This window comes from Nicotiana sylvestris, chromosome 11 (assembly GCF_000393655.2).
Source record: "Nicotiana sylvestris chromosome 11, ASM39365v2, whole genome shotgun sequence".
Lineage (NCBI taxonomy): Eukaryota > Viridiplantae > Streptophyta > Magnoliopsida > Solanales > Solanaceae > Nicotiana > Nicotiana sylvestris.
The window spans coordinates 87,720,743-87,738,649 of NC_091067.1; positions in this window are offsets into that span (position 1 = coordinate 87,720,743).

Here is a 17,907-nt window from a genome sequence, read left to right on the forward strand (position 1 = left end):
GCGGTGAGATGACCACAAGAGTGGAGATTGTCACTGGAGCGAAAGGATTAACCACACATGCGAGCCCGCAGGTGCGAGGACTGGGGCGCAAGTGAGGAAGCAGGTGCCTTAAGGGAAATCCGTAGAAGCGGAAGCGCAGGTGCACTTATGGGACCGCATGTGCGGAAACCCCTGGGTAGAACATATAAATTCTTTCCTTCACGAAATTTGGTCATTTTTCCACCATTTGTGTTCGGTCTTAGAGCTTTTTGAAAGGAATTGAAGAGGCATTCGAGGGGTAACACTTTGAGGTAAGGTTTTTGAACTCAATACTCGATTCTACGGTAATTTCTAACTGATTAGACATGAAATTAGTGGGATTCAAGGGTTAAAATTGAAGTCTAGGGCTTGAGTTTTTAGAGATCTTTGAGTGGGGATTTGAGGGGGAATTTGAGGTCCGATTTCGATGTTTTTGGTATGCATAGACTTGTGGGAGGATAAGGATTCTAGTGATGTGATTTTTTTTGGATTTTGAGACGTGGGCCTAGGGGTCGGGTTTGGCCAATTTCGGAATTTTTGAGTTAATTTGATTATTTTCACTTGGGCTTCGTTCCTTTAGCATGTACTACTGATTTTTTGTTAGATTCGAAGTAATTGGAGGCCGATTCGAGAGGCAAGGGCATCGCGTGTTAGAGTTTGGACCGGTTTGAGGTAAGTAATGATTGTAAATATTGTCCTAAGGGTATGAAACCCCAGATTTTACATCGTTTCACTACTTTGAGGTGACACACATGCTAGATGGCGAGCGTGGGGGTGTGCACTATTGGAGATTATGAATTGGTCTGTCTCGTACGACTAATAAGTCGCATATTTGACTAAAAACTATTTGATATCATTGTGTTTTTGAAAGTATTACTATGTTTTGGGCTAAATGCCATATTTGGGCCTCGTGCCATGCAGTTTGGACTCTTAGGGGATTTTTATTACTATTCCTCACTGTTTTGATTTAATATTTGTACTCAGTCATGGCGTGATTTACTGTTTTCACAATTCAGTCTTATTACTTTGTTTTGAAAATTATAAATGATATTTTTGAGCTGAGCATCCTGTTTTACTGTAGCCCGAGTGTCTTGAGAGGTTTTTGACTAAGTGAGGCCGAAGGCCTGTGTTGTGAGGATATCATAGGATCGGGTTGCGCCGCAGCATGTTGTACTGATTGTGATATGTGAGAGGCCGAGGGCCTGATTTATTATTCCACGAGATGGCTTGTTATAGAGCTTGGGCTGTATGAGCCCCTCCGGAGTCTAAACACCCCTAGTGAGCGTAGGTACCCAGTATGAGTGATGTGATGTTGCCCGAGGGGCTGTTTCTGATTTATGTTGTTGCCCGATAGGCTGGTTCTGTGGATATTTTGCCTGAGGGGCAGTTATGGTACATGTCTTGCCTAAGGGGCTGTTTACGTTTTGATCATTTTACTCACTGTTTCATCACTTATTTGAAACTATTGAAAGATGTTTTTTTCTTAAACGAAAAGGTTTTTTTATTGAAACTGAGTTTGTTTTACAAGGTAATCGATTTCTATACTATTTTGGAAATTTACTGTATTTGTTGTAGTTCTATGATATGGAATTATCTGTTTTCTTACTGCTCAGCTTGCATTTACTTTTATTTCTTACTGAGTTGGCGTAGTCACATTACTTCCTACACCTTTGTGCAGAACCAGGAGTTGCAGGTCACGATAATGAGTGTTGATCGTTCTTCCAGCAGGTCTCCGGAGTCGGCAAGGTAGCTGTTTGGCGTTCACAGCCCTGCACTTCTCCTTATTACCTTATTCAGACTGCTCTTAGTATTTTATTTTCGGCTATGATAGCCTTTCTTGTACTTAGACAAATCTTGTAGTTGCTCGTGACTTATGACACCCCGATGTCGGGCTTGTGTTATTTTCTTCTGCACTAGTTATTTAGATTTATGTTATGAAATATTTGTTAATTAATAGCTTAAAAATGATTTTTTATGAATTACTGGTTGATTTGGGAATTGTGTTGGCTGGCCTAGTTTCATGATAGGCGCCATCACGACCGGGTCGGTTTTAAGGGTCGTGACACTCTTGAACCTCAAGCAAATAGACGAGGTTGGCCTCCTCAAGAGAACATTCTCGTTACATCCCCATCTCCTCCAAGAGCGGCGACACACCGCGTGTTGCCGAATGAAGGATACGCAAGTTCCATAGTCCCACCCCGCATTAGGGCGGGAAATTTTCAAATCATAAATGTCATGCTTACATTGTTAGAACAACATGGATTCTTCACCGGGGCTCCGAATCAAAATCCGTATAAGCACTTGAAAGGGTTTGTTGATACTGGCTGGGGGAGTAAACAGACAAACATCTCTGAGGATGCTTTAAGATTGAGGCTATTCTCTTTCTCTCTATGGGGGAAGGCTTTGGATTGGTTAGAGAGGTTGTCAAATCATTCTATCCATACATGGGATGCATTAGCTGAGAAATTCATTTCCAAGTTCTTTTCTCCTAGGCATATGGCAACTCTTAGGGACAAGATTCTAGCTTTACAACAAGAACCCAATGAGCCTTTGCATGAGATATGGGAAAGGTGTCATACTATAGTGAAAGAGTGCCCGAACAATGACATGACGGGGGCTATGATTCAACAAACTTTCTATAGGGGATCAATACTACCAATCAATGTGTGGTCAACCAACTTGCCGGTGGAAATTTTATGACAATGCCGTATGAGGAAACTTGTGAGATTCTTGATGAAATGGCAGATACTTCATCGGTATGGCAAAGTAGAGCAAACGTTCCTCAAGGCGATCCAAATGTGATTCACTTGCATAAAGAATTACATGATCATGGACAAGCAATTGCTGAGTTGATCACCACAATGAATCAACTAGCCAAAGATAAACTTCAATAAGTGCAAGGTCCCAAGCAAGTAAATGCAATGAAGGGAGTTAGTATGATGGTAAACAAGAGAAGGCAAAAGGGTCCTCAAGTGCAAAACTAGATTGAAAACTGTGTGCAAGATGATAGTGGATTTAATCAAGATGGACAATACAATGAGCCTGAGGAAGAAGTGGTACAATATGCGAACAACTTCCAAGGGCAAAGAAACAACAATCAAGGCCCAAATCAACAACAATGACGACTACAAAGAAATCAATGAAATTGGAATTCAAGCAATCAAGGTAGTTGGTACAATCAAAACAACCAATGGAATTGGAACAATCAACACAATCAAGGAAATTAGAATGGTCAAAATAACCAAGGCAATTGGAGTGGCAATATGATGATAGGTTATAATTGCATATTTTAGTCGCTTATTACACTCTAATTTACTGCACTTTAATTTAGTTTGAGCTTTAATCGCTAGCGTTTTGCACTAAATATATGTTTTATGCCTTGCAGGAGTGATTTCGAGCTATGTAGGCATTATGGAATGAATTCAAGTGATTTGGAGCTTTGAAGTCTGAGTAAAAGACTGTCACGACCCAAATCCCGATCGTGATGGTGCCCAGCATACTACTAGGCAAGCCCGACCATTATTCAACACTTAACCCAATTTATCAAAAATAGCGGAAAGAAATATCAATTAAGCAAGATTAAAGTACTGAATAATTTAACAAAATACACAATATAATCTCACTAGGACCCGGTGTCACGAATCTGAGCCTCTAGAATACAGAATATCATCCTAATACATGGTATATCCAAAGTCTGATAATGCGGAAATAAAGAGATAGGATAGGAGGGAGAAGATCAATGGCTGCGAACGCCGTGCAACTACCTCGATACTCCCAGAAGCTGGATCTGCTGATCAACTGGATCTACTGAGCCTGAGACTGCCCTGGATCTGCACACAAGGTGTAGGGAGTAAAGTGAGTACTCCGACCCAGTGAGTAATAAAAGTAACTACAGTCCGAAGATAAGAAAATTCAGTAAATACACAAAGTAAGATAAAATCCAAATATACAGCAACATATAGAACTGAGCAGCTAAACAACAGTATAAATAGAAATACATGAATGCAATGCATATGATGGTACATTCCAGTACCCACTGCGGCGTGCAGCCCGAGCCATCCATATTTATTTATCGTCGACGGCGCTCACTGGGGGTGTGTACAGACTCCGGAGGGGCTCCTACAGCCCAAGCGCAATATCTTGGTCAGTCATTGTTACCTGACCGGTCAGCCATTGTTACCTGACCAATTTATATCATACAGTGCCATTGTTACCACTGTTCAAGTATATCATCCAGTGTCATTGTTACCACTATTTCAAGTATATCACACAGTGTCATTGTTACCACTGTTTCAAGTATATCACACAGTGTCATTGTTACCACTGTTTCAAGTCACTTTATAATCAGTCCAGAAAATAATATAATAAGCCCCTTGGGCATTTACAAAACAGAAGTTCCCAGCCCGGAATACATTTAAAAATATCATTTAAGTTTTCAACACTTAGAATTATGGCTGAGTTTGCAAAACAGCATTTAAAACCTTGGACTGAAATTAAATGATATGCAAATCATGCTAAGCAGTAATATCAATCCTCGAAGGATTTTACAAATCGGTACAAGGCCCCAAACATGGCATCAAGCCCCGTAATATCAATGAAGTATGTGTATCAATCACCAGTATAGTATAAACATCACACGGGATGGACCAAGTCACAATCCCCAATAGTATCCGACCCCGCACTCGCCATGGAGTGCGTGTCACGCCTCAATATAGCATTACGATGTGAAAGTCCGGGGTTTCAAACCCTCAGAACATCATTTACATCTATTACTCACCTCAAGACGGCCAAAAGTCTACTCCGCGATGCCCTTTCCTTTCGAATCGACCTCCTCGCGCGTCGAATCTTGCCAAAACCACAAGGAATATATTACAATAGGCTAAGGGAATATAACACAATCAAAAAGACTCGAAAAATATCGAAAATCACGAAATTTGCAAAACCCGAGCCCCGGGCCCACTTCTCGAAAATTACGAAAGTCAAATCACCGAATTCCTCGTCTCGCCACGAGTCCGTACATATAAAATTTACCAAAATCGGAGTTCAAATGACCCCTCAAATCTCCATTTTAGAATTTCAATCTCAAGCCCTAATTTCTTATAATTTGGCTATGTTTTCATGGATTTCAAGGATGATTCTTCAATAAAATCATGTATTTAACTCATAAAACTTACCTCCAATCGATCTCAGTTGAAACTCCCTTCAATCCCCGTCCAAAAGCTCTCAAAATGATTGAAAATGGTGGAAAAATGACCCATAATCGGATATAAACTCACTGCTCAGATTTTCGCAATTACTGTTCACCCGCGCGGTACTGTTCACGCGTGGGTTACTGTTCACTGCTGCTAAAAAATGCACCAGCAGCCAATTTAAATTGCAGCACAGCTATTTTTTACTAAAATGGCTCTAACTCCATCATACAAACTCGGAATTAGACAATTCTTGTTCCTATGAGTCACAAATAATAATACGAACACAGCCCTTCAATCAAAACTCAATTCGGAGCTCATTTTCCCAGTGCGATATCCATTTCGCTCGTTAAACAATTACTCATATTTCGCGTCAAAAACCTAATCGCGACTTGATGAAATTAGACAAAAATTTCCAGATCAGTCCTATAATTCATTATCAAAATTTCGGAAGTCTCGGAATCAAATTTGGATCTCTAGAACTAAAAATGAACCTTTAGATCATTACATTTATGCTCAAAACGGCAAAAATCTTCCAAAAACTCTTCCAAAATTTGTCCGAGCCTCATGGGATCCCAACAAAGTATACTAACAAGTCCCATAATATGACACAAACTTAGTTGTTCCTTCGAATCACCAAAAACAACGCAAAAATACTAAATTCACCACGGATTCAAGCCTATGAACTTTGAAACTTCAAATTTTCACATTCGATGTCGAAACACGTCAAAACTAGTCCGAATGATCTAAACTTTTGCAGACAAGTCCAAAATGACATAACGAAGCTACATCAACTCTCGTAATTCCGTTCCGAGCATCGGATCAAAATCTTACCTATCAACCGGAATTCGCCAAAATACTAACTTTGCCGATTCAAGCTTAATTCTACACCGGTCATCACAAAAATATTCCGGACACACTCCTAAGTCCCAAATCACCTAAAAAGGCTATCCGAACCATAAAATTTGCATTTCGATCGCTCTAACACATAAGTCAATATCCGATTGACTTTTCCAACTTAAGCTTCCTTAAAAGAGACTAAGTGTCTCAAACCTTACCAAAATCATTCAGGAATGACTTCAAATTTTGCACACAAGTCACATTCGACATTACGGACTTGCCCCAACTTTCAGAATCGCATTCCGACCCCGATATCAAAATTTCCACTTCCGGTCGAATTTTCTCAAAAACCTTCAAATTTCTATATTTAGCCAAACGGTTACAAAATGACCTACGGACCTCCGAATTCACTTCCGATCGCCCTCCCAAATCCAGAATCACCATACGGAGCTACTCCCAGTCTCGAAATTCCAAACGGACATCAATAACACTGAAATGCATTTTAAGCCAAACTGATGCAATTTCTTCTAAAATGCTATCTTCCACAATGGGCGCCAAAACGCTCCCGGGTTATCCAAAACTCGATCCGGGCATACGCCCATGTACGAAATCATCATACGAACCTGTTGGAACCTTCGGATCCCAATTCCGAGGTCTTTTACTCAAAATTCCAATCCTAGTTCATTTCATCAATTTTAAGCTTTTAAAATGAGAATTTCCATTTAGATTTGACTCCAAACTTCCTGAATTTTAATTCTGACCATACACTCAAGTCAATATACCTGAGATGAAGCTGCTCATGGCCTCAAACTGCTGAATGACGCGTTGGAGCTCAAAACGACCGATCGGTCGTTACAATCTCCCCCACTTAAACATAGGTTCGTCCTCGAACGTGCTGAGAACTACACTAAAGTAGTCTGAAATCACTTTTTTAATACCTCATGCACCTTCCCATGCTACCACCACTCAGTTTAGCACATTAGCTCGACAACTCTGTAGGTATACTCCCTTATTCAAGCAAATAAGCCATTAGCTCCAATTCCAACATCCTGAATTTCTTGCCAAGCCTGTTTCCATCATACGACCACCATATCAATCTCCACACACTATACCCCACATGGCTGCATAACTTTGTTGAATTCACACTTTGCATCACTTTACTCATAGGACCACAATAATATTCTTTAAACATAATAGTCGAAATTTCACTAATCTGATGCTCCCATTGCATCTCATGACCTACATAGGTGTTGCTCTAGTTTTTACAACACCGATACGACTGAAGAGATGAGCCAAAATTCATAATCAACTGTTGAATCAACAATTCATTGGATCTATACTCCTGACAAGTTCCATTACCTTGTCTCAAACCAAAGAATGATCTTTGCTCTATAATATACTTCATATAATCAGTTTGCACTGACCCCAAATCTAGTAACCTCGTCTCACCCAGTACGAACTACTCAGGCAATAAGTCACCTCGGACATAATAAAAAAACCCACAAGACGCCACAATGTGCCAGTGGGCTACCAATTCGAACGCGATACAAAAGGAAGGCGAACTCTGGGAGGAACTACTCAACTCGCACACTAACATGGACTTCCTCAGAAAATAGGGAAACAGAACACATAAAAGGAAATATGGGCAATGAACTGAACATCACACTGTTGCGGCGCACAACCCGATCCAAACAACATACTCATGGGGGCGTGCCACCCGATCCACATATAGGACTCACATAAGGAGATACACGTCGAGCTGAATAGCTCACCACATCCAAATACCGAATATCGGTCATAAACACACTAAGGTGCATAATACCATTCCCAAGGAAACATATAGCGTTATAGGCTACAACTAAAGCACAACTGAGGTGCGATACATGATCTAAGTCTCAAGAGCCATCCTGCTCATATAACATCACCGCTGAGCGGAACCTCAACACGTAAGGAATTTACCAAGCCATCTCACAACTCATATATCGCAATATATCTTTACATGAATTATCTGACCACGAAATAAGACTGCGACTATCCTTCCATAAAGAGCGCATTGCTGAAATAAACACAACTGGCCTGACGTAAGGCTCACTTCCACATTTAAATCTATCCCCCGACCTCAAGTCGATCCTGATAGTGCCAAGCTAGGCCAATAATATTTCACAGGTCTATAACCCAATAAGCAGAGTGCCCTCCAGGCATAAATTCTCAAATGGATAATATTACCAATATCCTCATACTTGGTTTAAATTTCTAATTAATCAAGTGACTACATGTCACACTTATACAATCTTCTCGCGGGACAAGCTCCCACTATCTTCCGAAATAATTAACAGGCCTGCACATTCAAACTACCGGCTGCACTAACACTGAAAAGCGATGAGGAATCCCTAACCAGGATGCAAGCCTTTCTCACAGAACACCGATCTCAGGTGATACTGACGCCAATACCCATCTTACTCAAAACACTGAAACTCCTTTCCTGCTCATCCGAGCTCTTGACATCACATTCATTGACCAAACTACGACCTTGGTCCTTACTTCAAATTCCATACCACTCACTGCACCTCATGTGCCGATATACGATAGACACGATCTCCATCACAACTCTGGAACCGACGATAGGCTAATACTTCATCACATAAGACCTTCCATTTAACTCACTTCAGGAGAACTATAGCAACATACAGGCGAATTCTCATAACCGTCGAATATGCCAATTTCTAAGTAGTGGTCCAAGCCGCCATAACTCTTTTCGGGATCCGCCTACTCATAACAGGCCCTAACAGAAGAATGATTCAGAATAACATCAATCACTACGGCCGACAAGCCTCACACGCACCGCCACAAATCACATGCATAACTCGATCACGCTGAACGAACCGATCACTAACACCAATATGCCAACTCAACTATGGCTAATCAATCTACTTCCTTCCATTTTATCCTTGATTTCCTTAGAAATAATAATATCTCCCTTCAACACCTAACTTATTCCAACCGCACTCACCCCGAGTGACCTTAAATCATGAGACCATGCTGTCTCAAAAACCATGACCATTTCATGTCTCTCAATGCTACACCGCAAGTCAAAACATCATAGAACATTCTGTGTCTTTCTTCATAAGCTGCTTCAAAAGCTTGACTCTTAACTGTACTTATAGACTCAGAATCATCAGGCACCACACTTTGCCTCTTGAATTCACTAGGACCGCTATTGAGAGCCACCCAGCTCTGACTTGGCCCCGAATGCAACCAACTCTACTGAATTTTTTAACATATGAATACCATCTCGATAAAGCACCCAACGGAATCACTTCCCTCGAAGCCTACACCTATACGAGGCATAAATCATGAATCTTCCCTCAAGTCTAAATATGAGCCAATAAGGCTAACCATAGCATGCATCCAACAATTCATTTACTCAAATTACCACTCATGGTCCTTTTCCGTAGCTGCAATAACCCACCAATACGCCAATAACCAGAATTCACGCAGGTAATAAACCGTGCAATCAGCTAATCAACAGCAAGCTCCCCAACTTGGCTCGAAGCCATAGATCACAACACATATACTCTATTGCTGTCGTAATATCATGGTGAGATTAAACTCACTCCATCATAAGCTCGTGGAAACACGAATCATCTGGAATTTTAACTCTTCTGCAATTCTTGCATTTACTCATACAACAGTTAAGCACACTCTCTAGGCGACCAATATATTTTTTTTTACTAAGTCCTAAATTTTTCAAAAATTTCGGCAGAGCCTCCTTTGTAATTGGTCCTATCCACCTGCCAGAGAATCACCAAAACCATCCTAACAACACATCCACAACTTGACAAAGCATCACAATGCATATCAATTACATAAATCTAAATTGATACATGGACATGCGTTGCACCTATTTGAATCATAACACATAGAAAATACCCTTCAACCCTCCATTATTGGGCTATTCAACCAAGTAGGAACATATTCTTTCTTTAATATTTTCGACCTTCAAGGTGGTCTCCTTGACTCAACGATTTCGTCATAATACATTTACGGAAGCGATCTCAGCTCCCAGGCTTATCTAACGAGGAGACACAAAAAATATTCTTCACGCGCCCATAACTCGGGCTACTCAATAGATCACAATAAGAAACGAATCACTTAACAGTTCATCTACTATCCAGTAGGCTTCTTCGCCACTACCAAGTCGTACAAATACACCTCGCAACACTAATATACTCATCACGTGGATATCCAACCGCCATTCCGGCTAACAAGGACAATAATGAACATATAAGTTCAAAACACTTGCTCACAAAATCAGCACCTCGGTGCTCAAGCCATTAGCAAAGATTTGGCCTCAAGTCCTCCAGACTGGTCTAATTTCAAACTCACAGAGATTACACCTCGCCCCTCGATCGGGGAATCAAAGCCATAGAGACACATCTGATACTGAGTGCCCGTTGGTGCATACGATCACGTAGAAGGAATCTCAAAAGTTTCTTTTCAAGCTGAATCAAGGACGCACGATAAGAATTCAAGAATGTGAAGTTTTCCTAAAGGTTTGGCAGCCTCTCGAGGATAAGTACAGACGCCTCCGTACCGATCCGCGAGACTCTACTAAACTGGCTCATGACTCGCGAGACCAAGTAGCCTAGGCTCTGCTACCAACTTGTCACGACCCAAATCTCGGTCGTGATGGCGCCCAACACACTACTAGGCAAGCCCGACCATTATTCAACACTTAACGTAATTTATCAAAAATAGCGGAAAGAAATATCAATTAAGCAAGATTAAAGTACTGAAGAATTTAACAAAATACATAATATAATCTCACTAGGACCCGGTGTCATGAATCTGAGCCTCTAGAATACAGAATATCATCTGTATATAAGGTATATCCAAAGTTTGATAATGCGGAAATAAAGAGATAGGATAGGAGGGAGAAGATCAATGGCTGCGAACGCCGTGCACCTACCTCGATACTCCCAGAAGCTGGATCTGCTGATCAACTGGATCTACTGAGCCTGAGACTGCCCTGGATCTGCACACAAGGTGCAGGGAGTAAACTGAGTACTCCGACCCAGTGAGTAATAAAAGTAACTACAGTCCGAAGATAAGAAAATCCAATAAATACACAAAGTAAGCTAAAATCCAAATATACAGCAACATATGGAACTGAGCAGCTAAACAACAGTATAAATAGAAATACATGAATGCAGTGCAATGCATATGATGGTACATTCCAGTACCCACTGCGGCATGCAGCCCGAGCCATCCATATTTATTTATCGTTGACGGCGCTCACTGGGGGTGTGTACAAACTCCAGAGGGGCTCCTACAGCTCAAGCGCAATATCTTGGTCAGTCATTGTTACCTGACCGATCATCCATTGTTACCTGACCGGTCATCCATTGTTACCTGACCAATTTATATCATACAGTTCCATTGTTACCACTGTTCAAGTATATCATGCAGTGTCATTGTTACCACTATTTCAAGTATATCACACAGTGTCATTGTTACCACTATTTCAAGTATATCACATAGTGTCATTGTTACCACTGTTTCAAGTATATCACACAGTGTCATTGTTACCACTGTTTCAAGTCACTTTATAATCAGTCCAAAAAATAATTATAATAAGCCCCTTGGGCATTTACAAAACAGAAGTTCCCAGCCCGGAATACATTTAAAAATATCATTTAAGTTTTCAACACTTAGAATTATGGCTGAGTTTGCAAAACAACATTTAAAACCTTGGACTGAAATTAAATGATATGCAAATCATGCTAAGCAGTAATATCAATCCTCGAAGGATTTTACAAATCGGCACAAGGCCCCAAACATGGCATCAAGCCCCGTAATATCAATGAAGTATGTGTATCAATCACCAGTATAGTATAAACATCACACGGGATGGACCAAGTCACAATCCCCAATAGTATCTGACCCCGCACTCACCATGGAGTGCGTGTCACACCTCAATATAGCGTTACGATGTGAAAGTCCGGGGTTTCAAACCCTCAGAACAACATTTACATCTATTACTCACCTCAAGACGGCCAAAGGTCTACTCCGCGATGCCCTTTCCTTTCGAATCGACCTCCTCGCGCGTCGAATCTTGCCAAAACCACAAGGAATATATTACAATAGGCTAAGGGAATATAACTCAATCGAAAAGACTCGAAAAATATCGAAAATCACGAAATTTGCAAAACCCGAGCCCCGGGCCCACTTCTCAAAAAATTACGAAAGTCACATCACCGGATTCCCCGTCTCGCCACGAGTCCGTACATATAAAATTTACCAAAATCGGAGTTCAAATGGCCCCTCAAATCTTCGTTTTAGAATTTCAATCTCAAGCCCTAATTTCTTATAATTTGGCTATGTTTACATGGATTTCAAGGATGATTCTTCAATAAAATCATGTATTTAACTCATAAAACTTACTTCCAATCGATCTTAGTTGAAACTCCCTTCAATCCCCGTCCAAAAGCTCTCAAAATGACTGAAAATTGTGGAAAAATGACCCAAAATCGGATATAAACTCACTGCCCAGATTTTCGCAATTACTCTTCACCCGCGCGGTACTGTTCACGCGTGGGTTACTGTTCACTGCTGCTAAAAAAATGCACCAGCAGCCAATTTAAATTGCAGCACAACCATTTTTCACTAAAATGGCTCTAACTCCATCATACGAACTCGGAATTAGACGATTCTTGTTCCTATGAGTCACAAATAATAATACGAACACAACCCTTCAATCGAAACTCAATTTAGAGCTCATTTGCCTAGTGCGATATCCATTTCGCTCGTTAAACAATTATTCATGTTTCGCGTCAAAAACCTAATCGCGACTTGATGAAATTAGACCAAAATTTTCAGATCAGTCCTATAATTCATTATCAAAATTCCTGAAGTCTCGGAATCAAATTTAGATCTCTAGAACTAAAAATGAACATTTAGATCATTACATTTATGCTCAAAACGACAAAAATCTTCCAAAAACTCTTCCAAAATTTGTCCGAGCCTCATGGGATCCCAACAAAGTATACTAACAAGTCCCATAATATGACACAAACTTAGTTGTTCCTTAAAATCACCAAAAATAACGCAAAAATACTAATTTCACCACGGATTCAAGCCTATGAACTTTGAAACTTCAAATTTTCACATCCGATGTCGAAACACGTCAAAACTAGTCCGAATGATCTAAATTTTGCAGACAAGTCCAAAATGACATAACGAAGCTACAACAACTCTCGGAATTCCATTCCGAGCGTCGGATCAAAATCTTACCTATCAACCGGAATTCGCCAAAATACTAACTTTGCCGATTCAAGCTTAATTCTACACCGGTCATCACAAAACTATTCCGGACACACTCCTAAGTCCCAAATCACCTAAAAAGCTATCTGAACCATAAAATTTGCATTTCGAGCGCTCTAACACATAAGTCAATATCCGGTTGACTTTTCCAACTTAAGCTTCCTTAAAAGAGACTAAGTGTCTCAAACCTTACCAAAATCATTCAGGAATGACTTCAAATTTTGCACACAAGTCACATTCGACATTACGGACTTGCCCCAACTTTCGGAATCGCATTCCGACCCCGATATCAAAATTTTCACTTCCGGTCGAATTTTCTCAAAAACCTTCAAATTTCTATATTTAGCCAAACGGCTCCAAAATGACCTACGGACCTCCGAATTCACTTCCGATCGCGCTCCCAAATCCAGAATCACCATACGGAGCTACTCCCAGTCTCGGAATTCCAAACGGACATCAATAACACTGAAATGCATTTTAAGCCAAACTGATGCAATTTTTTCTAAAATGCTATCTTCTACAATAGGCGCCAAAATGCTCCCGGGTTATCCAAAACCCGATCCGGGTATACGCCCAAGTACGAAATCATTATACGAACCTGCTGGAACCTTCGGATCCCAATTCCGAGGTCTTTTACTCAAAATTTCAATCCTAGTTCATTTCTTCAATTTTAAGCTTTCAAAATGAGAATTTCCATTTAGATTTGACTCCAAACTTCCTGAATTTTAATTCTGACCATACACTCAAGTCAATATATCTGAGATGAAGCTGCTCATGGCCTCAAACTGCTGAATGACGCACCGGAGCTCAAAACGACCGATCGGGTCATTACAAAGACCAAGGAATCAAGCCGGGATCGTGTTCGGGGATCAACGGATGATAGTTAAGAAGGACACGGAGAATCGAGCGGGCATACGGCGCATTGTCTAGTAAAATGTACATAACGTTTTCTTAGAACTCCGTTTGGGCTCCAAAATATATCGTTGGAAAGCTATTTGAAAGGTATACAACTTTCATGCTTTGCATTTTTGCAAATGCTCAATGCCACACCACATAGGATGTCGCAGGGTGCGGCACAATAGTGTAAAAGCTAGCCTGACAAAAAATGCAAGGCTGCTGATAATCTGCACTAGCGCGCCGCCGGGTGCGTCGCGCTTGTACAAATTTTATAGATCCAGAGTCCTATTTCGAGCAGGAAAGAGTGTTTCGTCTGGGCCCGACCCTACTTGGTATAAATACATATAAAATGCTATTTTTGGGACCTTTGACACATCAGAGACCTAGGGAACATGATTTTGAGAGGAAAACAAAAGGGCAAAACACTAGGGAGCACGGATTTGATGAATTCTTCCATCTCTTTTCTAGTACTCATTGATTTTATGTCTGAAACCCTTATTTTTTATGATTGCATGAACATGAGTGGCTAAGAACCCTATTGTTCTAGGGTCATGGGAGAAACATGAATGTTGACTTTTGAAGATTAATTTGACGAAGTTGATTTTATCATATTGGGTTATTTATTTAACTTTGTTTTTAAATATTTTGCTGAGTACCTAACAGTGAAATACTATCTATGATTTTGGAGTTGAACTAAAAATTGAGAACTCTAGATTGCATATGGAATTAAATAGAGCAAGTTCTTAAACTCGGGCATCGGGGAACGGATTCGCAATTAGGATAGATATATACCTAATTGTCTTGCTTGATTGAAATACAGGAATTGTAAATACATTCTCGTTAATCTTAATTTCAGAGACATATAGGCATTAAGTTAACTTGAATAGGCGAGTAAGTACTCGACAAATTCTTATAAGTAATATCAACCCTGTCAATCAACAATCCAGATAAATCAAATAGTCATTTTAAGCCAAGAACGCAACATGATTGTTAGCTAACTCGTGACCCTAGAATATTCTCTCCTACTGATTGTTAATCGAAATTATTTATTTGTTTTGGTTGATTTCTAGTTAATTCATTGCTTGTTAATTTTAGGTAGTAAATTAGTCACTTCTATATCTTGTGAAAAATCTCTTGAATCAAAAAGTTTATTGAGTTTGAATCAGTCAAAAGTTAATCATAAGTTTTCGTGGGAAACGATACTCTACTCACTACTTTATTACTTGACAACCGTGTACACTTGCGTGAGTATTTTTGGTCGTAACAAGTTTTTGGCGCTGTTGCTGGGGACTTAATAATTAGCTACTTGATTGACTTAAGCTTTTATTAGTTATTTTTTCAAGTTTTAATTTTCAGTTTACCTTGTTTGTGTTAACATAGGGTCTTCTCTTGAATGCGGAGGAGTGGAAGCGCAAATAATCTCCTTCCTCTTGATCCTGAAATTGAACGAACACTTCAGAGAGTGAGGAGGGAAGTCGAAGCTAGAATTAGAATTTAATGAGAGTTGGACATCGTAGTTCAACCATAGCCAATAGAGATGGCAGGTAACGTAGAGCGTGCAGTGATAGAAACTGCAAGGCTCAATCTCGCTAATATGACTCAGGCTATTGTGAAGCCTGAGATCACAAGGCATTTTGAACTCAAACAGTACGTAGTACAACTGATTCAGTCCATAAGACAATATGTTGGTCTATCTCATGAAGATCCACAGAGGCACATTCAGAATTTCTTGGAAATTACGGATACCTACAATTATCTGAACATTTCCAAGGACTATGTCAGGCTGACACTTTTTCCCTTTTCACTGCTGGGGGAAGCTAAGGAATGGTGGCAAAAAGAGCCTGTGAACTCAATCCACACTTGGTATAATCTAGCTAGGAAATTCTTAATCAATTTTTTCCCACTAAGAAGACAAAGTCATTGAGGAGTCAGATTCTTGGGTTCAAATAACGGGATGGTGAGACACTTTGTCAAGCTTGGGAAAGATACAAGAAGCTACTCAGAGACTGCCCGCATCATTGCCATACTGATGAGATATTGGGACACACTTTTGGTGATGGGCTAGATGAGGCATCAAAGATGAATCTTGATTCAGCTTGCGGGGGTAGTTGCATGGTGAAACCGTATAGTGAAATCCAACTCTTGCTAAATAACTTTACTTCTAATGATCATAACTAGCAAGGAGATGGGCATTCACAAAGGGCAATTAAATAAAAGGCAGCTGGGTTGATTGAGCTTGACGACTTCTCAGCCGTGAGAGCTAATATATCAAAATTGGCTTATCAGATGAATAGAATGACAATGCAACAAACACAACAGATGCAACATGTACAACAGTTGTCTCTTTGTTACGAACTATGTGGTGAAAATCATATGAGTGACATGTACCCCATGAATCCTGAATCTATATACTATGTTGGACAATAGAGCAGGGGTCCAATGAATCAGAATGCACAATATGGGAATACTTACAACCCAAATTGGAAGAATTATCCCAACTTCTCATGGGGTGGAAATAGGCCGAATCAAAATCATTATAGACCCCAAGGAAATTTCAATCAACCTCAGAACCCACCCCAACAAATAGAAGAGAGTATGAATGACTTGCTAAAGAAGTTGTTGCTTGACAATCTACAACTCAAGACCGATTTTATAAATCTTGAGAAACAAATGGGGCATTAGCAGCAAAAATACTAGACCTGCTGAAGCTCTCCCGAGTGATACTGAGCCTAATCCTAAGGCTCAAGTCAATGCGGTTACCTTGAAAAATGGAAGAGAATTAGAAGAAGTTCCCAAGAAAAAGAAGTATACAGCTAGACCTGAAGGAGAATTGGTTCTTAAGCCCGTTGAGGAGAATAAGAAAGAAAAGCCACAAATTGTGACAAGACCACCACCTCCATTTCCACAAAGACTTCAAAAGCAAAAAATGATGCTATGTACAAGAAATTCTTAGATATTTTGAGCCAAGTGCATGTGAATTTGCCATTGGTGGAAATTTTGCAGGAAGTGTCTAAGTATGCAAGGTATCTTAGGGATATTGTGGCAAACAAGCGAAGACATACAGAGTTTGAAATAGTTTCACTTACTGAAGAGTGTCGTGCTAGAGTTCAAAGTAAACTTCCTCCTAAGTTGAAGTATCTTAGGTGTTTCACAATTCCTCTGTCTCTCGAAAAACAAGAAGTTGGTAGAGCCTGTGTGATTTAGGGGCTAGTATAAATTTGATGCCATCCTCTTTGTTCAAGCAACTCGGATTGGGGGTGCTTAAACCTACTACAATCACTTTGCAGTTGGCTGATAGATTACTAGTTATGCCAGAAGGAATTATTGAGGATGTGTTAGCTCGAGTGGGAAAGTTTATTCTTCCTGTTGATTTTATTATTCTTGATTACGAGGCAGATGAGGAAGTACCTATTATTATGGTGCGGCCATTCTTAGCTACTGGTGGAGCACTTATTGATATTAGGGAAGGGAAGTTGAAGATGAGAGTTGGCGATGAGGAAATCACTTTTAATGTGTACAAGGCACTTAATCTCCCTAAGCATTATGAGGACTTGTGCATGATTACTTAGGTAGAACTGAAGGGAATAAAACAAAGTCCTTATGCGAATTGTAGTGATTCGTATGGGACAACTGAATTGGA